Genomic DNA, 26,360 nt, shown 5'->3' on the forward strand with positions numbered 1-26,360 from the left:
TGTCTTGTATCTGCATGGTGCCAGTTTGGCTATATGACCAGCATTCGGTGAATTGAATCTGATATTCATTCATATGATTCCTGCAACTTCCACTGTGGGTGGACAGAACAGGAAGACATATGTGAAACTGACGCTATGCTTCAAAATAGAAGAGATGTGAGCAGGGACGTAAATTGGTCCTTAAAGTTTCGAGAAATGGACACATTCAATATTCGTTGATTGAACGTCTAATAAATATCATGTCATATGTATAGGCTCCCAAAATAGACTGTTTGTTAGTTAGGTTTGAGAAACAATTTGGCAAAACGGCATTTCTTCCGAATTCTGAACGTTCACATTCTGACAGCTCAATTCAGGAATCTTGCAGGGTCTGAATTTACTCATCCATTTACTATTGGATAGGGGGGGAAAATGGTTTTCATGTTTCAAAAGCGACCTGGGTTAGGTCCAAATGTTCTCTTTGTCTGAAGGAAGCAGTTGTCCACTGACAGAAGGAGTCTTCCTCTAATAGAAGGGAAATTTTAGATCCAACATTCTGCTAAATTGAAACTTTATGTATTTATTTCTAATTTATATACTACTTACTTGCCAAAGATGGCTTCTAAGCTGTTTATATTCTCCTTTAGTTCTTGCTATCATCAAGTGATTGGAAAGTGTGATTGACTGTCTGAGACTTTATCCCTTTAAATCCCTACAATAAACACTTTGCTTTCACTGGTTTTTGCTATATTGTAAAAACCAGTAAAAACTAAACCCACACACACACACACACACACACACACATTGTGTCTAGCATGACCTAATTTTCTAAAAACTATAGTTTGCATAGATGCACTGGCCTGTTACAAAAAAATAATAATGGAATTCTTTGTTCCGTTTATTTTCTAGACAAACAATAAAGGTTTGAATGAAGTGCAGCAATAAAAGGTTAGGTCATATCTAACCGAGAAATGACTCCTGAGTGGAGAGCAAAGATGAAGTACAATACTGTAAATGGAATGGCAGGATGGCAGGAAATAACTGAGATGAAAAATAACTTTCATTCTATCTTCAGGTCATGGCACCTGCGTGTTGTGATTGTTCAGGCACTTGGAAAGCAAAAGTTCACTAAACTAATCTTAGTTTTTAAAATGTAATGGAATTAAGCTAGTTTTAATCTCACACCTTTTCTATTTAGCATCTCAGTAGAATAAACTGTATTTATGCATTTTTTAAATGAATTAGTCAACATTTTATTTATGTATTTATTTAATCAATCAATATGTACAGGTTTTTGATCAAAAGTTTCTGATTATGTAAAATATTTCTCTAAACCAATGGATAAAGTCAACTAATTTTTTTAAAAAAGTAGAATAATAATATTATTGAAAATATGAATAAATTCAGCAGGAATGAAAAACAAGTATGCATAATAAAATTACATTTCTGGGTAGGCTTGCCAATCAAACATTTTTAGCAGGCACTTGAAACAGCACAGTGAAGATGCCTTCCTGATCTTAAAAGGGAGGGAGTTACAGGGAATGGGTGCCGCCATACTAAAAGATTGGATCCCCACATATGGAACTTACAGTGCAATCACATGAATGTCTACGCAATGGGAATTACTGCAAAGTAAGTTTGTATAAGGTTGCAGCCTTAGGGTATATTTTACTTAAGCAGATTCTTGGGGTGGCAGCAGGGGCAGGGCTTCAAAAATGGTCACTGGGGGGAAAGAATTGTCCCAGGACATTTTCTGACTCAATATTCCATATTGGAATATTAATCCGTTTCTTTTCTTCAGGCTGTGGCACTTATAGCTCTTTTCTAAAGCATCACAGCAGTGTTCTCCAAACTTATGGTGTCTGCTTTTTGTTGTTTAAAGTTAGAGGCACTCCACTCGTTTTTATGGTGTATGTTAAGGCCGGTCCATGATGTTTTGCTGGCAGTAGGTACAACAAAAACAGAGATAATGGGCTAATGCTGCCAATTTCTTCAAAAGTCCAATACAAAACAAGCAGCACGCAAGGGCACCAGATTCAATCAAGTTTCAATCAAGTATTATTAATCCAAAAAGAAAACAATAAGAGAACCATATACAAGTGCTGACACAGAAGCCAAAATCAAACGTTAAACAGATAGCATGTACAAATAAATACCAAAAGGCAAACCAGTCTTTATGGTCTTTGAGGCTATAGCGGTCAGCAAAGTGGCAGCAGGTCGAACGAGGTATCAATGGTAGATAGGCTGCCGGCATTTTTTGCCTGTTTCGCCCATATGACGGGCTTTTTCAGTAGTTTCTCCTTGTGCTTTTATGTTTAGTGCATTCACTGGTGGTATAAACCAGGTCTTATTAGTATTCGAACTAAATCACTAATATACATCTAAACAAACAAATATCAAAGACAGTACTTACAATTTGTATGAAACCACTTATCTTGGCTTAGGCCACAATGCTCAGGTTCTTTTTCAAAAGGTTCTCTCATTTACATATTCACTGGTAATACAAATCAAATTCTAATTATTGTTTAAACTAATACAGTAGTACAATTTCTAAAATACATGTACACATAAAGAGATACTTACATTTCTTGTATTCAGAGTATTTTTGGTTTGAGCATATATTGACTAAGCAAAAATCCTGTGTTTGGAGCACACTTATATACAAAAAGTTGGTTCACAGGTGATAGTAATTAGAAATGACAATTGGGGGGGGGAAGAAGAATGTGAGTACTGATAACACTTACAGTATCTCTATGATTACTGTATGTTATACTGCTGGTGTGTTAGTTTAAATGAATACAGAAAGGTCAAGATCTGAGTTTAAACCGTCCGGTTGTAATGTCTTAAACATAAAAATCAATTTAGTTTCTTGTTGTCTCAATATTTTTGGGATGTCCTGCTTGTGGTATTTCTTGGGTGTGTACTGCCATAAGCCAAAAAACATTAAATCGGAGTCACTGTGCTTCATTTGTAAAAAATGAGATGTAAGAGGGGCTTCCATCACTTTATTGCGGATGCGTGATCTGTGTTCCCCTATACGTACCTTTAGTGCCCATGTGGTGCTGCCTACATATAGTTTGTTGCAAGGGCACCGTATGCAATAAACTACGTTCTTGGAGTTGCATGTGGTCATGGAGTTGATTTTAAAAGTGAACTGCATATGTTCACTTTTTATTTCTTTTACTTGTAAACTGTAGGGGCACATATTGCATGAGCCGCATCTATAGTGCATCCCCATGACCAGGCGGCTGGGTTTTCTGTTTTTGATGCTATCAGACCGTGTTTCAAGCAAATTTTTTCGGTTGCGACTGTCTACACGTCTATATGCGTCCTGTATGATACAATTAGGGTAACCCCGATTAACGAGAGCTTTTTCTACCTGATGAGCTGCATTTCTATAGTCTCTCTTGTCCGTAGCATTCCTTTTCAGTCTGATTAACTGTCCGTATGGTAAATTTCTTTTTAAATGAGAAGGGTGACTTGAAGAGTAATGGAGTAGGGAGTGGCAGGCATGCAAGCACGCAGCAGAGGAGACAGGCAGGTGCACAGTGCCAGCAGTTGGGGTGATTTCTGCTGTCTCCTCCCAGCTGCTGCGAGGCTGCCACCCTGACACTACTGCTTCACCCCACTTCATGGGTGGAACGGCTCTGGTTGACGTATGTATTTTCTCAGAACAGCAGACAGGCATGGTAGAATAGCCCAGCTAATATTGTCTGCAATATTAAAAAGCAGAGACATCACCTTGCCTACAAAGGTCCGTATAGTTAAACCTATGGTTTCCCCAGTAGTGATGTATGGAAGTGAGAGCTGGACCATAAAGAAGGCTGATCGCCGAAGAATTGGTGCTTTTGAATTATGGTGCTGGAGGAGACTCTTGAGAGTCCCATGGACTGCAAGAAGATCAAACCTATCCATTCTGAAGGAAATCAGCCCTGAGTGCTCCCTGGAAGGACAGATCATGAAGCTGAGGCTCCAATATTTTGGCCACCTCATGAGAAGAGAAGACTCGCTGGAAAAGACCCTGATGTTGGGAAAGATGGAGGGCACAAGGAGAAGGGGACGACAGAGGATGAGATGGTTGGACAGTGTTCTCGAGGCTACTAACATGAGTTTGACCAAACTGCAGGAGGCAGTGCAAGACAGGAGTGCCTGACGTGCTCTGGTCCATGGGGTCACGAAGAGTCGGACATGACTAAACGACTAAACAACAACAAATATTGTCTGCAAGCATCTTGCGCTCTGTGTTTCCCATTACTTTGCAGGATGATTGTGATGCTTTTCATATTTGCTCATACTGTATGTTTCAGGGAATTACAGTACATCCCCATTTCCTTCCATGGGATTATGTTACGGGCAGTTTATTGTCAGAAGAGAGTGAGTGTTGCCTGGTGTCTCTCCACCCCAGTGGGCACAGACTGTGGGAAATATCCAGCGTGGTGGCTTAACTTTTCATCTGTTCTCATGGCATATCTTGAATCAGTACTTTACTTCCTTGTTATGTGACTAATCTTGTGGGGGTGGGGGTGGACAAGTACATAACTGCATGTAGAACTCTTGTGAAGGTAGACTGCTGAGCAGAAAAAGGCGCAAGCATGCAGCAGAGATACTATGCTTTGAAAACAGTAATGACTTTCAAGGTGATTCATGACTGTATTTAAATTTTCAGTGTGCTATGTGACAATTCTTAGACATGAGGGACTCTGCTAGGAAGGCAAACTGACACAGACAAGATTTTTAACTAAGAGCAGCAGTTGTTTTATGTTTTGCAAGTGTTTCTCAGTATTTAAACTGCTTACTACTTGCATCATTTAAACAGTTTACAGCAGCAAATGTTACAATCACCAAAAACATAAATAAAAAAATTCATTCAGCAGCACCTTAAAGACCAACTAAGTTTATATTTTGGTATGAGCTTTCGTGTGCATGCACACTTCTTCAGATACACTAGAAACAGAAGTGTCAGACCCTATATATATACAGAGGGTGGTGGGGGTGGTGGGGTGGGGGTGGGGGTGGGTCTAGTTCTACCTGTAACTAGAACTATGGAAGGCACGACATTGAGCCGCATGAAATGGAAGTCCATCAACCTCACCAAGAAACTTGCACAGGTACAAACTGACATAATATTTCTGACCAAATGCAAGAACCTGGATATTGTTCCTAAGGGTCTTAGAATTAAGAACCCCCTTCAATCAACGTATCCCACAGAATATGCCAGGAAACTTTGCCACACTTTATCCAAGAAGCTACTCAAACATCTTATCGGCGTTCTTTATTCAAAACAGAAGCTTATAAAGGAGGAACTCTCTGCACTGGACAACTCTATCAGGAATCACCCAGCCTGGCAGGAGTTCCACAAGGAACTCAACTGGAGTTACTGAAGAACCGGAAAAATAAAAAACTACCTGTAACCAAAAACATAATCTTGTTCAGACTATGTATTCAGCCTTTGTATTAGTAGGTGATGCCCCCCTAAATTGCCCCCCTAAGGATTACAACTCCCATAATCTCTGACCCATTGGCCAGGTGATGGACAGCTGATGGAACTTGTAGTTGAACAATATCTGAAGGTCACCGTATTGACTTAATGAGCACCGCAGTAAAGCAGTGGAACAGATGCACTGATTTGATATAGAAAGTTAGTGCAGTATGACATTTTTTAGAATCTTAGAGTTGGAAATGACACCACATCTAGTCCAATTCCCTGCAATGCATCTATCTATCTATCTATCTATCTATCTATCTATCTATCTATCTATCTATCTATCATCTATCTATCTATCATCTCTATCTATCTATCTATCTATCTATCTATCTATCTATCTATCTATCTATCTATCTATCTATCTACTCCCTGCAATGCATCTATCTATCTATCTATCATCTATCTATCATCTATCTAATTACAGCTATTTATATCCCACCTTCAGGGATACAAATCCTTCTAAAGCAGTTTCCAAGAAACACTAAACTAACGTACTTTCCCGTTTATTAGACACCCCCACATAGAAGACTCCCCCCTATCTTGCGGGACTCAATTTAAAGAAAATGAGGGGAGATGGCCCAAAGTTGTTGAGCCTCTCCCCCCCCCCCAGCTGCGGGCAATAAACACTCTCTAGATCGTTTCCCATGCACAACAGCATCGAGGGAAGTTGCGCTCCAGCCAGCCAGCCGGTTGGCACCTTCCCCCATGCCGCTGCGTGCGGGAAACCATCTAGAGAGTGCTTCTCACATGCAGCGGCATCAGGGGAAGCTGCGCGCCGCCAGCCAGTGCCCCCAGCCAGTGCGCAGTGGCATCTCTCCCCCATGCCACTATCCGTGTATTGGATGACCCCAGTTTTTTTAACATGATTTTTGTGTCAAAAACCTCATCCAAGACATGGAAAAATACAGTATATTCTTAAAACAAGCAAACAATTAATGATGATGGAATTCAGTTGCAATGAAGATGATGCCATTGTAGACTTTGATTGTTTCCACACTAATGGCCTTTAGTATTACTGAGATATTGCTTTTCTGTAATTAACGGGAAAATAGAATCATTTTGAGGTTCCGCTCAATATAGCACTGTTATCTAGCAGTCTTCTTGTCCATGGCCAAGAATCGTCCATAATGTTAACCTGGGAATCTGTGGTCCTTTCCGATATTAATCAAACCCTTTCTGTAGCTTTAGCCTGTTTCTCTAACGTTGAGTGCAACTGGAAGATTCATGGTACATTGCTCCTTAATTACCCTGTGTATAGCTTCTCTGAATGTCACAAGTGCTGCGGTGCTGTTAGGTTTGGACTTGGGTTGGCAGGCTCTGACACAGGAGAAGGAAGATGGGAGTAGGGTGAATGGTGAGGGGGGATTTCGCCTTTCCACCCCAGCTTTAGCCACTCTGGAAAGGGGATCTCAGGAATGCTGGCTCTCTTTTTCTGACCTTCCTGTGGAGCATAGCACCTCTCTGGAAATGGAACAGGAGACAGCTATGACTGAACAAACACTGGAACAGGAAGGTACAGCCTAAAACCCAGGCACTGTCTTCTCAGATGGGAGTAGACCGATCCCAAAGGATGGTTCACGTGCAATCTCAATATTCACAAGACAGTTTTGCAAATGACCATGCCTTGCCTTGTCTTTAAAAGGGGGTGGGAGGGTGGGAAACTTGTTGGGACATCTTCATTGCATCTGTTGAGTTCTGAACTTCTTACACTGCTCCATAACTCCTATATTGTGACTCCTGAACACTCTGCTGCCCAGCCTGTACCGCTAGTTGCCTGGATAAAGACCTCTTTCTTGCTTACAAGTAGGAACCTCTGTCTATGTTCTGAGCAGAAACCAGGATGCTTAACTCTTCTTTATTGTCAGCTTTTGTTTCCCTCGGTAAGAGTTTCAATTATTTTGTTTTGCTACATAAAAATGAAAAGAATTTGGGGGGGGGGAGAAGAAATCAGTAATTAAAGCCGACTCCCTCTTTAGGGGAAGACAATAAGAAGCAATTCGGAGAGGCTATTTACGGGGCAAGCTGGTAGAAAGACATTTAGGCTGCAAATTGCTATCTTACTGAATGGTTTATAATTGTCTCTGGCTTTTGAACAATTTTACTGTTGTATTGTGTTACTTTTTAAAGGGTTTGTTGTTATCGGTTTACTCAGTGCAGTCTTTTGCATATGCAAAGATCTGCCCAGCGCCCCCAAATTTAGCTTAGCCCCCAAATTAACTTTTATTATGCTTATGTCAGACACCACGCTTATGCCTGATCTCTTGTTTATGAAAGAAGGGAGGAAAAAGAAACAAACCTTTTCATTTGTTCATTTATTTACAATACACTTATACTTAAGTATACAACACCAACACACTTAAACTTATAAGTATTGTTTAGGCACTTACTTAGGAGAAACATCAGTCATGTCAAAGGTGCCGCTAACCCCGCTGCCGCATAGCAGCTCAATAGAATATGTAACATAATATATTGATGTAAGAGTTAATTTCACATGCACGGTGCCATTGAGAATGACAAGCGCCATTGTTGAGTCAAGTGCCGCCGTTGTGAATGACAAGCATGGCGTGTCTTTGATAAATGAGTGCACAAAGTCAAAAGTCATTTAGTGAAAGAGTAGGTATACATTTCGGTAATACCTAGGTATATGTGTGTTTTGTTTTTTTTAGCTTGATCAAAATTATTTATTATTTCTTAACAGGTAGATAGTTAAGAGCTTAGGCAGCTTCAGTGGCGGGTGGTCCCCCCCCCCCGAATTCAGCCCTGGGTTTACTGCTATATAGTAGTCAGTCATCAACTTTATTTTACTTGTCAATGGCCTTGACAACTTTCAGATACGCAGTCAATATTTCATGATTTCCACTTCACAGATTACAATATAGTAAAAAATAACTTTTTTAAAAAAAATCCACAGCATCCAGTACAATAAAATTCCAGATTAAACTAAAGAGATGGAAGCAGAGCCTGTGACTCGTGCTGTGGGGCATGATGGGGAGATGGGACAAGGCGAAGGAAATCTTTCGCACTAGTCTGTTCTGACCTAGGTTCTGACCTTCCCCTACAGCTCCCTGCTACTCCAGGACTCACAACAATATATTTTATTGTATTAATACACTGTTCACCACTTTGGGGACGTTTGTACCAAAAAGCCACAGCATACCTAATGGTCTGTTTGCTAATAATTTGTCACACTTGTTTGGTGTACAGAGAACTTCATGATTCTTCTGTTCATCACAGATGAAGCTGCATTGAATTCTTTCCTTTCTTGATTTTCTAAATCACTCCGGGCTTGAATACAAACTGAAAGGGTTAGACTATGACTCCCAAATAAATTTAAGAAAGCAAAGCTATCATAAAAAAGGTGGTTTCCACCCCTTTCTTTTAAGGTTTGCAGCTATAAAGCTTCCATTTAACAGTGTATTTGTCTTTTGTGCCAAGCACAAGGCAATTTTTCATGATCTCATTCTCTTTTTCTTTCTGAAGTCTTCAGCTTGTTGAGTTCAGAAAGAGCTTAAAAACTGACATTAGTAGTATAAAGCTTGAAGGAGCCAATTGATTTGTAAGCCCAAAGAGCCAAAGGCAAAGTTCTTGACAACATACAACTGCTGAGCCACCGGGTTCTGCTTCTGAAATACTGTCACAGATCATTTCCATTTGCATTGCAAAATGTATAGCAGTAATGCAGATCTTAACAAGCGCTTTGCTTAAAATCCCTACAGCACAAATATATTAAGGTTCTTTATAGTTCTTTGGAAAGCATTATTCAAGAACAGTGTCCTAATGGGAATTAATCACAAACTCTACCCTGACAGAAATATATTTGTCAGTTAAAAGACTGAGCAAGTGTAGTATATGAAACAAAGAGCTGTTGCCAAGTATGCTGTGGCTGCCCATTTAAGAATCATAAGGAAAACTGGACCTCATTTGCTTGTGCAGGTTTTTATAACCTCCATTGAGCTCATATTTTACCTTCAGAACAACCCAGTAGGACAGCCTAAGTCAGAGTAACTTCCACTAGGCTTTTCTCAGTGAAATTCAGTTGAGCAGGGGTTCGAATCCATAGCCAGGCCCCAACATTCTCAATCTAGTACCACCTTGGCTTTCTAAAGGCTTATTCAAGCCTTATTCAAGGCTTATTATTATACCTTATTCAAGGCTTATTCAAGGCTTATTCAAGGCTTATTATTTAAGCTGCTTATCTGTGGGTCTATCTCTTGCCACTTCAGGAGCATATGCAAGAACGAGCTAGGTTGGCAGAACCAATTCTATACTTCTGTGCAGGGGAGAAAAGAACCTCTTTAGCGTGGAAAGGAACGGCATAAATTGGCCTGACCAATGTGGTTCCTTCAAGCACACGTTGCTAGAACAGTGTGAAGTTGCACCAGCATAGTTTTTCACCACTACTTTCGCTTTAGATTACTATAGGCTTTATCTTGACATGCAGAGATGTCTACAGCATAAGGAGAAGGGGGGAGGGGAGGGGGAACTGGAGAAAAATACAGTGGTACCTCGGTTTGTGACCACAATCCGTTCCACGGAGGCAGTCGCTCCCCGAATCAGTCGCTCGCCGAAGGCACGCTTCTGTGCGTGCGTGAAGCACCGATAGAGTGCTTCTGCGTGCGCTGCACAGATCACTTTTGCGCATCCGAGCGCCGTGAAACCCGGATGTGAACACTTCCGGGTCCACGGTGGTCAGAAACCGAAGCAGTCGCAAACGGAGGCGGTCGCAAACTGAGGTTTGACTGTAGAATGAAAATATATGGAGATAAGTACCTTCACTTGTCAAGATTACCTACAAATTGTTTTATTACTAAGGGGATGAAAAAGCTCTCACAAGCCTAAATTGCAATTAGAAACAATTTAGTTTCCTGCAGCCCTCCCATGAAAGCTTTAAAATAAAAGGTAAACAGGTACAGAAGAGTAAAGTGTTATCTGTAGCACAAGCAGTTTAGGTACAGATTTGTACATGAATAAGTCAATAAGTGAGAGAGGCTGTTGAAAGATTCATTAATCTTTAAATATGAGATTGTTCATTTTGTACTCTACTGAAGATTATCTAGTGATTTTCATGTACTAAATCTGGAAAAGTGCCATACTGGGTGGTTTCTTTTTTCTAAACCCCGTGAATACAAAGCTAAAAACTGCAATCAAAACACTGACACATTACAAAGTTATTTATTAAATTGGAAGCTTATATCCCTCTACCTGTCTGGGATAATGGAAAAGATTAGTGGTGCATGATGCAATTGTATGTTTTCTTTAATGGTATATCTAGCAAGTGTGGGCTCAACAGTAAATATCTGCAGACAGGAGGCTGACCTAAGTAATGAAATTTGTTCCCCCAGATATTGAGCACGGCTGTTGTGTCAATACAACAGCAGAGAGGATTTTTCTGACTGTGAGCATGTACAGTCGTACCTTGGTTGACAAACGCCTTGCGAGTCAAATGTTTTGGCTCCTGAAAGCCACGAACCCAGAAGTGAGTGTTCCGGTTTGCAAACATTCTTTGGAACCTGAACATCTGATGGGGCTTCCGTGGCTTCCGATTGGCTGCAGGAACCTTCCATGCCTTCATTTCCGAACGTTTTGGAATTCGAACGGACTTCTGGAACAGATTCCGTTTGACTTCCAAGGTACGACTGTACTTGTATCTTCAATAAATGTTAGTCAACCTTGGTGGCCTAGGTGGCAGCAATACCCAGGCATGTGTTCCACCAGCTTCAGCTGGTGCAACAACTGTGACTCTAACTGGCAAGATCTGACCCAGCCTTTGTGATCCCCTGCCTGTGTCCAGGCTTGACTAATATAATTAGCTCTATGTGGTGTTGCCTTTAAAGACAGCTTGGAAAGTTCAACTGGTATAAAATGCACCCACCAGAGTCCTGAATGCCAGTCCTGGTCTAGAATGCCAGATCATGTAACATCAGTACTACAGAAGTGGCACTGATTGGCAGTGTGTTTCCAAGCCCATTTTAAAGTGTTGGCTTTGTGTTGTGAATTGGATATGTAATAATAATAATAATAATAATAATAATAATAATAATAATAATATGTTAGAATTACTATTAATGTCTTTTTGGAGGTTGTAAAATATTGTTTATTGTTTGTTGAGTTTGTACTTGTGAATTTTTAATATGGAAGAATATCACTCTGAAAGGCATAAATATAAATGTTTAAAAATATGTGCCCCTAGGAAACTGCAGCCTACACTATTATTATTATTATTATTATTATTATTATTATTATTATTATTATTATTTAAATTTGCAAACTGCCCTTCAGCCGAAGATGAGGAGGCAGTTCACAACATAAAAATACAAAATGAAAGCACATACATAATAAAACAAAAACCAACTGTCTCCATCCCACAAATGCATTTGAAAGCCATAGAAATCAGCCAAATTCCTGGTTGAAGAGAAACATTTTGCCTGGTGCCTAAAGATATGTAATGAAGGCGCCCATCCTATACTTAATATTTGCTGCTCAGTGATTTATTTTGAAGTGGAATATCTCTCTTTCAAATTGTTAAAAAGTTGTGTTATGGAATGCAATAGAACTTCTCTGTTACAGTCAAACCTCGGTTTGCGACCGGATGCACAGAAGCGATCTGCACAGCACGTGCGTGCGCAGAAGCGCTCTATTGGCGCTTCATGCATGCGCAGAAGCGTGCCTTTGGCGAGCGACCGATTCGGGGAGCGTCCGCCTCCGCGGAACGGATTGCAGTCGCAAACCGAGGTACCACTGTATTTAAATTATGTCTTTATTAACATAGGCAATCATTGACTTGCAGAATATAACAGGCCTTATTCGGATGTAATGAAACAGCCATTATGGAAACAAGCCTAGGTGACGTTTGGGCTCATTTTCATCCCTGCCCTTCCAGAGGAGATCAGAAGCTTTTACTTGACTAATTGCAGTTTACTGTTATATCTCAACCTGGACAAACTACTATTAGATTTAACTATGCTTTACTGAAGCAAGCCAACCTCTAAATTATTAAACTGGCTAGTTTAAACAAATCTTGGTTATTATTAGTCACAGTTTAGGGTTTCAACATCATGCTAAACTTTGGTTAGTCAAAGCTTCTGAATTGCTCCTTGCTGGAGGAGACAAGAGGCGAAGTACATATTCTGATGCTCTCCTTGGCTTACTCCTATATCGATACCCCATAGTTTATCATTCCATAGATACACAACCTATTGTTGTGATATGGTTAAAGGTCCATATTTGTGTGGTTTGTTCTTTCGTGTCAGAATGTATCAGAGTTCTTTCCCAAAGAGGGGGCACAGTTTGTTCCAGCATAAGTAACAAAACAAAATCCTTTGTAGTGTGTTCATTTAAAGCTGTCTTATGGAATCTGTTCTTCTGTTGCTCTTGGCCACATGAACTTTCCTGTTGTCAGTAAAACCTACAAAACATGGCACTGAGATTCTGGTTCTGCCACAGGTGAGTGCTCATTTCTCATGAGACAATAGTCACAAGTGAAGTCTGAGGTCTTCAAATTAGTGTCGTGCTTTTTAAGAAGAGTCATGTCCAACAGCCTTGCATAGTGAGTGGTATGAAAGGCTGTTCTTGGAGTGACTAGACGGTCACCAGGTAAACAGCCTTCATGCTTATTTAGCCTTGAATCCACATGGGGACCCAAAGTGCAGAACGCAGAAAGTTCTTTTGTGCGGCTTTCCAATAATTTTGTTGTTTGTACATACATAGTTTTCCTTGGCTGGGGCTGCTGTTATTATTCAATAAAGAGAGAGAACAGAATTTTCAACTGGGAAATATTTGAAGGTCTCTTTTCAGTAATTATCTTACTACTACAAGCTCTGAGCAACAACAAACAGTAATTCATTACTTATTGCCTTCATTTTTTAAAAAAAAGAAACTAAAAACCATGAATGTAAAAAAATGTGACTGTGATTTAGATGTTTTTTAATCATTGGAAGCTTAAATTATATGTATTTTCTTAGGTTGCTGGATATATCTTCCAATGTGTGTCCTAAATTACTAGCAATTTTGTTATAGATCATGGATGTGATCCAGCAGTTCAGCCCCTTCCTAGCAAGCCAAGGTTTCGTTTTTGTTTTTCTGTGTCCAGTTTGCATTGCATTTTGCAAATAACATCCCTCCCATTTGTTGCATTTTGGATGCCAGAGTTTTGGCAGTCAGAGATGTATGGAGTCAGGACACCATCTGGTCATGTTGTTTAGGGTATTTTTCAGTATGTGCAACTTGAGGATGTGATCAAACTGCTTTATGTTTTGGAGCCTATCACTTGCTCTCTTGATACCTGCTCTTCCTTTCTTGTGAAATTCACTTGCTATATGGATCCTGAAAGTGAGTGATGCTTTATTGAGGGAAGGGGTCATCCCTATCGCCTTGAAAAAGGGCAAAATTTAATCCTATGGTTCTGAGAAAATATTGCCCAGTGTCAAATGTGTTGTTCCTTAATAAGGCAATGGAGAGGGTAATGACATCTTAATATTGGGTAGTTTTGCGAGATGCTAATTATTTAATTTTCAATATGATTTCTGGCCTGGTTATAAGATGGGCACAGCCTTGGTTGTCTGGTTGTCTGATGCCATGGAATGGAAAGTGGGAGTGTGACCCTGTTGGTTCTCCTGGACTTCTCAGCGACTTTTAATATCATGAGCCATGATATCTGTCTGGGTGGGGCTTGATTGACACAGCTTTGTGCTGACTTCAGTCCTTTCTGACAGGGCAGACGCAGTCAGTGGTGCTGGAGGACCTGCTCTTTCTCATAGCCTTTGGCTTATGGGGTGCTTCAAAGCAGCGTTCTATTACCCCCCCCCCCCTTAAGGATTTTGTTGTCCCACCTTTTGTCATTCTTAATCCCAGAGTGGGTTGTATGAGACCACTGGGGAAATTCATCCAGAGGTTTGGGTTGCATTGACATCTGTATGTGCATGACCCTTAATTCTACCTCACATGTTGATCTGATAATCCTAGGGAGGTTGGCCTATAGCACTCTTGAACTAGTATCTAGAGGAAGCTTTGATATGAGTCACCAAACTTTAAATTAATCCAGACAAGATGGAGGTACTATGGGAGGGAAGGCAGTCTGCTCTGGATAGTAGGGTTCAATTAGTTCTGAATGAGGTTGCACTCCTTCTGAAAGATCAAATGAGCAGTTCACATGTCCTCCTCCACTTGACACTATCAGTAGAACAGGGGTGGGGGACCTCTGAACTGCAGGCATAATTAGGCTAATAATAATAATAATAATAATAATAATAATAATAATAATAATAAAGACCGGGCTCAGGGCAGCAAACACCAGATATAAAACAATTGATTAATATACAGCTTAAAAACAAGATTAAATACAACATTAAAATGCAGCCTCATTTCAATAGAAACTCAAATCAAAAACTGTTTGGGGAAGAAAATCTCAAATCTTCACCAAGGCCGACTATCCAGACTGGTCTCATGTGGGCCAGAAAAAGCCAGGTAAGTCCCCAAATATGAGTTCCATCACAGAAGGAAAAAGGAAAGAGGAGGAAGGCATCAAGTTGATTCCAGGCCAAAGGCCTGGCGAACATTATGGGTCCCAGTTTGGCCTGTGAAGCCATTTCCCCCAAACTACATTCACCTGCCCCACAGACCTTACATCATATGTGATGTCAAATGAGGGGCAGGCAGAAGTGCGAATGCCAGGGCACAATTGGGAGATTTACTATGCACTCCTAGTTGCACATTAAAAATGGATGCTTGCTGTTGCCGCCAATCAGCTGATCAGGAATGAGAGCAAGCTGGGAGCTTCATTAACAACTCTCTAGTCCGGCAAATTTCAGCAGAAAGTGAATCTTGAAGCCAGCACCTGTCAGTTGATAGGCACTGAATCCAAGCTCCTTGGGATTGGCTTCTTACTCATTGAAAAGACATTCCACAGAAAAGGCTCACCACAATGAGCATTGGCTGTGAGCCACACTTCTCACTTATGGCGGCTACTTCTCATCTCTCACCTGGAGTTTCACCTTGAACAAGTGAGGCTTGTCTCAGCTCTCTTCGTAACACATGGTGTCAAAAGTGGCTTAATCCTGCCACTAACTTCTAAAAACTAAAAGCAAGCCCTGTAGCTCTTAAAACTCATGAGCAGGCACTAAGAAAATACCTGGAAGAGCATCAGAAGCAGTAAGTGTATACTGATGCCTAGCAAAGGAGGGGCCATACCATCCCAGGGTAGGAGAACAACTGGCCAGGGTCTGGTCTTGCCTGGAGCTGGAAGGCACAAATGGCTGACTTGCTCTCTGTGTGAACCAAAGCTATGACCTCCCAAAGCTTGTGGGGGGGGCAAGTTCTGTTGGGGTACTAATGATGTGAGCTCTTCCATCTTATGCTTAGCCAGTACCTGTGTAAATAAAAACATATATCACAAAGACACCAGAGTCCCCAGTGGCCTTCATTATGGGGAAAATAACATTGAGGTTTCTGCAGGCACTATTCAAGTCTTTTACTGCTTGGAGATTGGAGTCTGTGTAGCATAACATTCTGCTTATACCAGCTGCATTGTTACTATAATCACTTGACTAGTAGGTTGCCCATACATAATATTTATTATTTAGGATTTTTATGTGTTCTGCTCAGTTCAGGCTTAATGAGAAGCCCTGGATTGCTACTACAGTACAGTATATGTCTAAGCTCCTGCAGCCTTGGGATTTTCATGGTCCTCCCTTCTGCCTCCTCCTCTTTGCTTCCAATTCTTTTTAAAAGCCACAGCTTCCTGTGATACCCAGATTTGTGCAACTATGAATTATTTCAACCATGGTTAGTGAGATCAGGCTAGAATCAAATCCTAGTTTCAGATTATAGCTTGTTCTGAAATCACAGAATAAACAAACCAAAGTTTCCAGGGTTAGGGAATCGTGGGGTATTAAAATCAGAAACCTATGTTTCTGATCACATCTCCTGGCATGTGGAGGAGGAGGAGGACAGGGGAGGGAGAGTGCATTACTCCAATTCTTGCCACAGCTCTTTCATGTAATGAGAAACCATTATGTTTCTCATTATGTGTGAACTGGGCCTATAAACTTACTAATCACCAATTTCTAATAAAGAGTTCAAACATAAAATAAAAATAAAGGCCACGTGAGTCAAACGTTATTTGGAAATTATATTTGACTTTCAAGTTGTGGGGAGAATCATATTTCTTTGTAATACTCAGGTTCCCTCAAAGTCTCCAATCAATTATTAAAGTGGCATTCCACACAATGCAATTATTTCTACAACATCACAAGAGAAAAGCTGTATATTTGTTGTGATGACACAATTAATTGTGTCTTTTAGGCATGTATGTCTTTCTCGTTAGAGTAAAAATCCATTCTTGGAACTGTGCCAAAGAGATTTGTAGGCTTGAGTTGAAAATGCATTATAAAAAGAACACTTATTTTCCTCTAGATGGTACAGCTACTGTTTAGCTGAAGATTTAACTATTTCTACATCCTCATTAATTTCTCTCCCCTCTTTTTCTTTTTCCATCCTCCTCAAAAGTTATTTTCATCTTTGACTTGCAAAAAATTATATTCCATAAATTATAGACAGAAATAATGTAATCTAATGTGTATACTATCAAAGAGGCAGATGCAAAATCACAGGCTAGAGATTAGGTTTTTACAGAGCCCTCCCAAGGTGCTACAGGTTAAAAAGAGAGAGCAAGAATTGATAATATTGTAAAGGAAAAATGTTTTAAACCTTAAAAAGTGCTACAAGAAAGATGAAGCACTTGTTCACCTTATACACCATTGCTGGAAAAGAATGTATTTATATCAAAGAGTAATTTAATTATGCCTAACCTAAGGGATTATTGCCATGTTACTCTTCAAATTATGGTTGACTACAACATGGTATAAACTTCCCAGTGCTTACATTTTGGGGAAAATCACATTTCTGCTGTGAGCAACTTCAAAGTAACATTAAAATCCTGTTGAGAAATCATGATGGCTCTCTTTTTGGTGGGGAGGGGGGGGAGTTAGGACAGCACCTTATCAGATAAATAAAAAAGTGTGCAAATTAATAATACGCCTCAGAGCCCGCTGTGTTTGTGCAGATGAGAGCCGCTCTGATGATGAGTTCTGCTCAACGTCCTCTGTTAATATTTTCCATGCCCCAACCTCTCCTTCTCCATCCCCATCTTGCTCCCTCTCCAAGATCCTTTAGTAAACAATATACTTCAGGGGTACTTAGGTCCCATGCAAAGAAGGTGGGAACACTTCTGTATATTGATTAAAAGTTTTGATTATGAAGATAGCAACTGGTAGAAGAAAATCAAATATAAAATACATGTGTGAACAAAAATTGAAATATTTAGTACCTACTTGTTTGTTCTTTTAATGCATCCATTTCATTGATACAGTGGCAATGCAGGGTACTTTTCCTTTACTAGAGACACATGTTCTTCCTTCAAGATAGCTTGAAAATATATGACATAAACCAAAGAGCTCTTTTTTTATTAAAAAAGCGGGGCAGATGGAATGGTCCTGACCCAACATGGGTCAGATGGAAATGGTCCTGTCCCTTATAGAGGACAGATGGATTAACCAAAGCCTAAGCCAACACTCAGAATAAAATTGTATTTTAAATAAAGTTGTGGCCAAAAACAATGCCAAAAACCCAAACCTAAAATAATGTGTGAGTTGTGAGTTATTTAGGGGGAATTTCTGGGAGCTTCGTCACGCAAAGCCATTCTCAGTGTACTTTATGTGTGATATTAATACAACTTGCCCTTTTATATTATATCCTTTAATCCAGAACTCACATGAAAAAAGGACAGATATAGTTTCAATTAAACTTTGGCTGCTGATTTTGTCGACACAAAACAATGTTCTATACAGTGGTACCTCTACTTACGAATTTAATGCGTTCCGAACACACATTTGTAAGTCGAAAAAATTTATAAGATGAATCCCATAGGAATGCATTGGGAGAAAAAATTTGCAAGTTGAAGCAACCCTATCTAAAAATTCATAAGTAGAAAAAATCCTATCTAAACCGCATCCAATATGGCGGACGGAGCTCCATTCGTAAGTAGAAAAATTCGTAAGTAGAGTTATTCGTAAGTAGAGGTACCACTGTAACTTTATTCCCCCTTTCAACAAGCTTCATTTTTACAACTTTTATTTCCTAGAATAGTGGGATAAAAAGTGAGAGAGTCAAGCTAGGGTATGTTGCTGGTACAGTGAAATATCCAGGGATTAGGGAAGGGCCACCTGTGGTTTAAATTATTTGGTGCTTCACATACTCTGAAAGACTAGTTTTTGGCTGTTATTTCAGGCCCAATCAAAGCTGGTTTGGCTCTAATCCAGAGGCAACACAATGTCTGGAGGTTTGCTGAGCAGCTGCTACTGCTGCAGTAATTACATACTTCTATGGAACAATGCTTCTTCATTGTGTACCATAAAGGAGACAATCTAAGTAGGTCTGTTAAAACCGCATTGGCCAGTTCTACAGCTCAGGTGCCAGCCTTTGCTTTCTCTTTCACCTATGTCCAATATACAATTATACCTTGTTAATTGAATGTTTAAACCACCTGGCTTTCACTCCAGCAATTTCAACATAGGTGTCTTTAATCCATGCCTAAACAAAATTTCTAACAGCTTTCTGTATATATAATTTTTCCCCTTCCAGAACAGCTATAATTGTCCCAACTACATCTTTTAAGATAATAACCCTGGTTGTTTATTTTGTAGCTGACATTTGTTTTTCCCACATATACAATTGGATTATCTAGCTTTATACATATAGGTTGTGCAAAGCTCAGATGAAAACAGCCATGAATTTTGAAGGTCAAATCATGGTGCAATCATAAATGCTAGCTTGAAATGTTGTTTGCTTTGTAAACATGTTTCTCAGAGTCTTTGGGGTCAGTATTGATGGCTGTTTCATTCTTGTTTGGGGTTATCAACAGGTTCTACAGCAGATTGTTGTAAGAGCAATAGTTATTGATATCTGCAAATGCAATAAAAGGCAAAGGAGCAGACCGAGTCATTTTTCCTTTGTCAATTGGAAACATCACTCAAATTTCTGCTCTGAAAGTTTGGGGAAGGCTTTGCTCAAATCTTTGATGGAAAACTCATTTATTGACAATATTATCACTGTACCATATGTTACAGGATATGGTTTTTAATGCACAGAGATAGAAAAGAAAACGTGTTACTATTAATTCAACAGCCTCCCAATATTTTTTATTGCCCCTTGATGTTTCTCACTATAGTGTGCTATTTAAATTAAGTAGCAACAACTGTTGAAAATGGCATAAATGCTTAATGAAATGCTTAAGAATATTTATGATCTCTACTGTGCATTAATTTTTAGACAAGTAGAGTGTGGTGCCATATGTCCTAAGGGGAGAACTGAATCCCAGATCATTTCTGTTTTCTCCTGCTGGGTTTCTATGGATAGAGAATGGAGAGCCAGCATAGAGTAGTGATTAGTGGTCTAGAATTGGATTGGGAAGACCTTGAATCAGGATCAGCTCACATGATGTCTCAGAACCGCAGCCAGAACCAGCCCAAGACACCTGTGGCAAACCACAAAATGGCACACACACATTCCCACCATGGCAGAAAGGATTCACATCAGGAACAAGGGGGTGAGGATAAAGATCTGTATTGGGAACAAGGGTGGAATAAAATCTACACCAGGAAGGGTGGGAGACCAGCAGCACCTCCCATACTGTATGCCAAGAAGCTGCTGTAGACATAGCAGCAGCAGGCGATACATTCCTTGGAGGCCAGATCTGCCGCCCTAGGCAGTTGCCTCACCTTGCCTGCTGGGTGCGCTGGCCCTGGTTGCAACCATAACCTCTTGGCAGTGGAGTCACTGTTATTTGCTGAGAAGGAGGACTCATTGGCAAAGCCAATCCATGGTTCCTGCTGGCAAGTCCACACAGCCCTGACCTCACCCCTCTCCCTCCCAGTCAGCAGCACCAACTCCACTAGTGGGAGACTATTGCTGCAGCTCCACCCTTCCGGGTAAGTTCATTCTTCCTTGATCTGTATTTGCACTGCCTCTCCATAAAGCTCATGGAATTAGGCACACTCTCAGCCTAACCTTGCCTTTCATGGTTGTTATGCTGAGGATAAAATGGAATGCCATTGCAAATGCCATTGTCAACACTTGCAAAAGAAAGTGTTTCCTGTAGAACAGGCATCCCCAAACCTTGGCCCTCCAGATGTGTTGGCCTACAACTCCCATGATCCCTAGCTAACAGGGCCAGTGGTCGGGGAAGATGGGAATTGTAGTCCAAAACATCTGGAGGGCCAAAGTTTGGGGATGCCTGCTGTAGAACGACCCAAAATGATGCATCAGGTAGGCCAAATCGATGGTCCAGATGCTCTCCGTGATCTTGTTTGTTCCTCTATTTCTCATCTGCAAATGCTGTAGCAGTGTTTTCCCTAGAAGCAAAGAACAGCAGTTGGCTTCATTCCATTAGTTTGACTCTTCCGGGGCATCTTCCCTCTGCCCTTGTAAGGCCATGGGACCAACGGCATTTATTTCTAAGAACAGGCTAATTTTAAGTACTTTGGTTTTAGTCATTTGCATTTGCCAACAGGGCTAATTAGAGGAACACTAGGAGTCTAACACAACCAGAATGTCTTATAAAAACACAGAACAGCTGGTTCAAAACTGCTGAACTTCACAAGATTAAGTTAATACAATTTGTCTTTGCCTTGCTGTGTTTTTATGATGACCAGGGTTAAAGTATACCCTTACAACATTATATAATATTGCTTTTTGGGGGTCAGTTAGTATCTGAAATGCAAATTCTGGCTATCTCTTTTTGTTATGAATGTGTACATTTCTGTGCTCCACTGTAAAGGCACCCTATTCTACTGGATAAAACACTGCCTAATATTTTATTCCATAAAGTTTATCATGTGACTGCATAAGTAGTAGTGGGAATATTACAACAGAAAATATTACAATAGAGAGCTGTTTAAAAATCTACTATATTTTTCATTTTTACATTGATGCATGACTCAACATTGTAAAATATTAGTGCTTATTTAATTGTATTTTGACTGCACCATGTTCATTCTAGGCTAATAAGATTCATGGTGCCAAAAATGGTTTCAGTGGGCTTTCTGAAAAAGTAAAAAGGCCATCTGTCTTATTGTTAGGCTGTTTTATTGTGATTTTTGTAGGGCCGTTGAAACCATATAGCAACTAACTCCTTTTTAAAAGAAAATATTCCAGATCTGTGTATTCTGGCTCTACTTGTTGATTCACTTTAAAGTAAAGTTATTCTGTTAATGATGTTTAGGCATTGTCATCTTAAGAGTGGGGAGTTGACTGTGATTACTACAATATCATACTTCACAATATATTTTACAAATGCTCCCTTCCATATGAATAAATGATGCAATCCTATACCTACTTACATGGGAGTAAGTCTCATTGAATTCAACATGACTTACTACTGAGTTGGCATGAACAGGATTTCACACACATAGTAAATGTGGGCAAGTTTACCCATTTCTTACATACATGCTAACTAGGAGCTGCTGCCTCCACTCACATTGCATGCCAACTCTACCTGCCTGCCACCCACCTACCAGCCCCCCCCCCGCTGCCCACCACTCTCCCTTTACACCTGGCCAACCTTTTTACACCTTGCCTAAACCCATCATCCACTCAATGAACTCCCAACCTCCTCCTCATTCCCTCACAGTTGGCCCAACCCACCTCACCTTGCAGTTTACTGCACAGAAATCCTCCCCTCTGATAAATATTACTAAAGAAACTATAGTTTATTACCCAAAATTAATGTTACTGAATATTTTTGATAATGCCATTAAAAATATATTGTCCAAAGGGTTGGTGTTATATATGATCTTGGCTGCATGAATAGTAATTGCAACTCAATGGAAAACTGCCCCAAATCTTACCCTGGATGCTTGGTAACTGCTCACTATGGAATAGAGCTATATTGGTGACAAACACACTTAATTTGAGATTTTGACAAGGACTGGAACCTCCAGACTTTTTATATTATATGGCATTCCTTTATAACCTGTACAGCAGAGCCATCATTTTCAAGACAAACCTCATCACAAGCCTGCTGTATACACACACACACACACACACACACTCGCAATAAAATTGGCATGGAACCAGCTCTTTCATTAAAAGCAGCCAGTTTCCCAAAGCCTGTTGGAACAAGAAAGTATTTGGCTGCCAGTGGAAGGAAACAAAGAGGGAGCCATTCTAACTTCTCTACGGAGGGAGTTCCAAAGTCTGGGAGCAGCCACTGATGAATAGCCACATGATGGGTGTTCAAAAGACAACTGAGGAATACAAGTCAATTATTCTTTTAATAATCTGTTGCACGTTTTTACAGTAGTCCTGCTAATGTCTTGATCTGTTTACAATTTGTTGTAAATATTCAATAAACCATTTTCATTCCTTAATAAAAAGTTTGTTGTCTTGATTTCTTATTCTTCCCGTAAGTTTTGCCATTTCTGCATATTCCATTAGTTTCTGTAGCCTTTCTTCTCTGGTATTCTTCTTTTTTCCATTTTCTGGGCAAATATTATTGTGGCTGTAGTTGCATACATAAATAAGTTTCTACAGTGGTACCTCTACTTACAAATTTAATGCATTCCGAACACACATTTGTAAGTCGAAAAAATTTAAGTCGAATCCCATAGGAATGCATTGGGAGAAAAAATTCGTAAGTCGAAGCAACCCTATCTAAAAATTCGTAAGTAGAAAAAATCCTATCTAAAGCGCATCCAAGATGGCGGACGGAGCTCCATTTGTAAGTAGAAAAATTCGTAAGTAGAGTTATTTGTAAGTAGAGGTACCACTGTATATTGTTTAGGTAGCTCTGATCCCACAATCCCCAGAAGAAAAGTCTCCGGGTTCTTTTAAACAAATTTTATCTTAAATTATCTTTTTCAATTCATTATATATCATTTCCCAGCTTCAACCTTATTGCAAGACCACCACATATGGTAAAAGGTACCTTGAGAGCTGTACATTTATAGGCCTAGATAGTCTTATTTTGTGACAGATTTTGCTTCGGTTCACAGATAATATGGAATAAATGTTTCACCTTGCTATTGACACTTGCAGCCATGCACAAGAAGTTACATTTTTCATATGATCATTATAGTTATACATAACATATACGTAATGTTTAATAAAAACCATGTTTTCTAAGGCACATGGCACACGTTGCTGAATCATAAGCAAAGTATTTTTAGAATCCCAGTGAAAATGGAATTGTTTCACTTCAAATCTCAATATATCAGAGCTCTAGGGCAAATTGTTCATGGTTGAGATGCAATCAATTATATTCTCAAAGTAAAGGGGGGGGAGAGAAAAGGCATACCATACCACGTTATGTTCACAGAGCAGCTATGATAAAATATGAGTAAGTAGAAGTTCACAAGCCATCCCAAATATATTTTATAAGGGCATATAATAAAAATGTTTTAAGGCTAAGTAATATATCTGCTGTGAGAATAGCAATAGAAAGAGCAATGTTTGTTTTATTACCAGCCTTGAACTGCGAAATAAAACTCAGCAATAATCCCCCATCTGGAACATCTGTGAGTTACAAAAAACCCCTACTTTTATAATACTCTGGGCTAAAGAAAATTATAAGCCTTGTTGTGTTTATCTCTTGCCATTTTCTCAGAAATATGAATGATTCTCTCTGGTCTTGGATCTTTTGATGAGTTACAAACTGTTTAAAATCCATTTGCGTGTATGTGTGCCTCAATAAAGTGTGTCTTATTACAAGCTTTGCAGAAATGGACTAAACTAGAATATACAAGAAATATTATAAAGTATTATAAAATACTTTTATAATTGACCCCATATTTAAAATTTTCAAGCAGTGCAGTTTTTAGTTTGACCAAATTTGGATTATATTGGTTTTTCTTCCATTATTGTATTATCTGGGGGTTGGGAAAATCTGAATTTAGCAGAGGGAAATGGCAGGCTCCAACTTGGATGAAGAGAACATCATGTGAACATTCCCAAAAGGTTAACTTTAGACCAACATTTATGAAATGTTCAGACAAGTCACAGTGCAGGGCAAGAGTGTGTTAAAAACACATGTGGAAATATCTAGGGACCTTAATTGAAGTGAGCAGACAATATATATAATGCAAATGGAACTGGCTGTTCCAGTGGCCAAGTGAAAAGAAGATGGATTTGGATTTGATATCCCACTTTATCACTACCCTAAGGAGTCCCAAAGCAGCTAACAATCTCCTTTCCCTTCCTGGCCCACAACAAACACTCTGTGACGTGAATGGGGCTGAGAGACTTCAGAGAAGTGTGACTAGCCCAAGGTCATCCAGCAGCTGCATGTGGAGGAGCAGGGAAGCGAACCCGGTTCACCAGATTACGAGTCTACCGCTCTTAACCACTACATCACACTGGCTTACTATAGATGGGACTCACAGAGCTTTGATAATTGCATAGAAGAGAAAATTTCAACAGGTGCAGATTTTCTTTCAAGCCACGCCTGCTAAAATTCTCTTTGTGATGCAACTATTAGGAAAACAGGATTTTAAACTTGGTGCCAGTGTGGCACATGGCATGCTTACTCATGTCCTTTTCAGTGGTCAGGAAACAAGTGCATATTCTGTGCGCATATTCTGAGTGGTGGCAAGGAGAGGAGAGGAATAATTACCAGAACCTTTTTTTACCGTAGTCTTTCCCCAGAGCAAATATCACTGGAAGCATGTAATAAATTAGCAATCATAGAACACACCAGAAAGTTTAAAGTTAGAAATAGACTGGGGTTGGGGGAATGGCCTAGCCTGGATACTTGTGGAGATTCATATACAAATGGAATGTACATAATGTGGCAAACATATACAATACCCAGTTTCTCCAAGGTCAAAAGATATGTTTAATTTTTGTTTAACAGTACTTAGTTTATTTTTGGCTGCTATTTTGTTAATGTTGTTAATATTGTTTCATAGATTTATAATTGCTGTATTGATTTGTTAATCATATCTGTGAATTCATTTGAATGAACAGCAGATAAATGTAATCAATCAAATCAAAACATGCCTTTGTGGATTTGGGAACGAAAGGGTTACACGCTGGTGACATACTGTAAATGAAAGAACATTTCTTCACTTTTGGCTTGCTTTGGACATAGAGAAAATATATTTTGAAATATATAGTTGCTTATGTCCAAAAAGCGCATGGACAAAGCATGCTTGAGTCAGGTTCTTCTACTTTACTTTAGGACAGTTGTTCACTGGCCCTTATCTCAAGTTCAGGCCATGCTAGGCATAACTAGCCTTGCAGTTGCACCTGTGTAGTTCACCTTCCAGCTAGCCTGAAGGAACTTATCAGCTTCCCTGTGTACTCATAAGCAAGCAAAGGCTCTTCTTGCTGTCCTGCTAGGTACTGATTGTGGACTGCATGATATTGTTAAGCAGAAATGCTTCTTAGAAACAGACTTAGAGCAGAAATATTAGTGCTGTAATCACTGTTTGAAAGCGATGTATGAGCAGAAATGCCTGCTTGCTTTGCTGATCCAGTGGGTCTCTACGTTTGGTTCTAAGTCATGTCATTCACTTGGGGCCCAGGTAATGACACCCCAGGTATCATCCTATTTGTGAATAATAATCCAGACTTCAAACCTGAAAAACCTTGATCCAGTTGGGCAATATCAGCAAAGGAAACCTGCATTCCAATCCTGTTTGTGCATATCTGCCAAGTTTTCCCTTTTCTCGCGAGGAAGCCTATTCAGCATAAGGGAAAATCCCTTAAAATAAGGGATAACTTGGCAGCTATGTGTTTGTGTGCGCAGTTCCAATTCAGTATCTGTATTTAGATGAGGATATCCATGTGCTAATGATTACTGCATAATTAAGTTGCTCATACATAGCCCAGCTAGAGAATTAGAATA

General features: G+C 39.7%; 1 protein-coding gene across 4 annotated transcripts in view; it reads left to right on the forward strand.

Moving 5' to 3' along the window:
- The window catches only part of MAGI2 (membrane associated guanylate kinase, WW and PDZ domain containing 2), a 598,953-nt gene that overhangs the window by 106,205 nt on the left and 466,388 nt on the right, over nt 1-26,360 (forward strand). The gene's annotated exons all lie outside the window — the stretch shown is intronic.

The sequence above is a fragment of the Zootoca vivipara genome, chromosome 9 (assembly GCF_965207765.1).
Source record: "Zootoca vivipara chromosome 9, rZooViv2.hap1.1, whole genome shotgun sequence".
Taxonomy (NCBI): domain Eukaryota; kingdom Metazoa; phylum Chordata; class Lepidosauria; order Squamata; family Lacertidae; genus Zootoca; species Zootoca vivipara.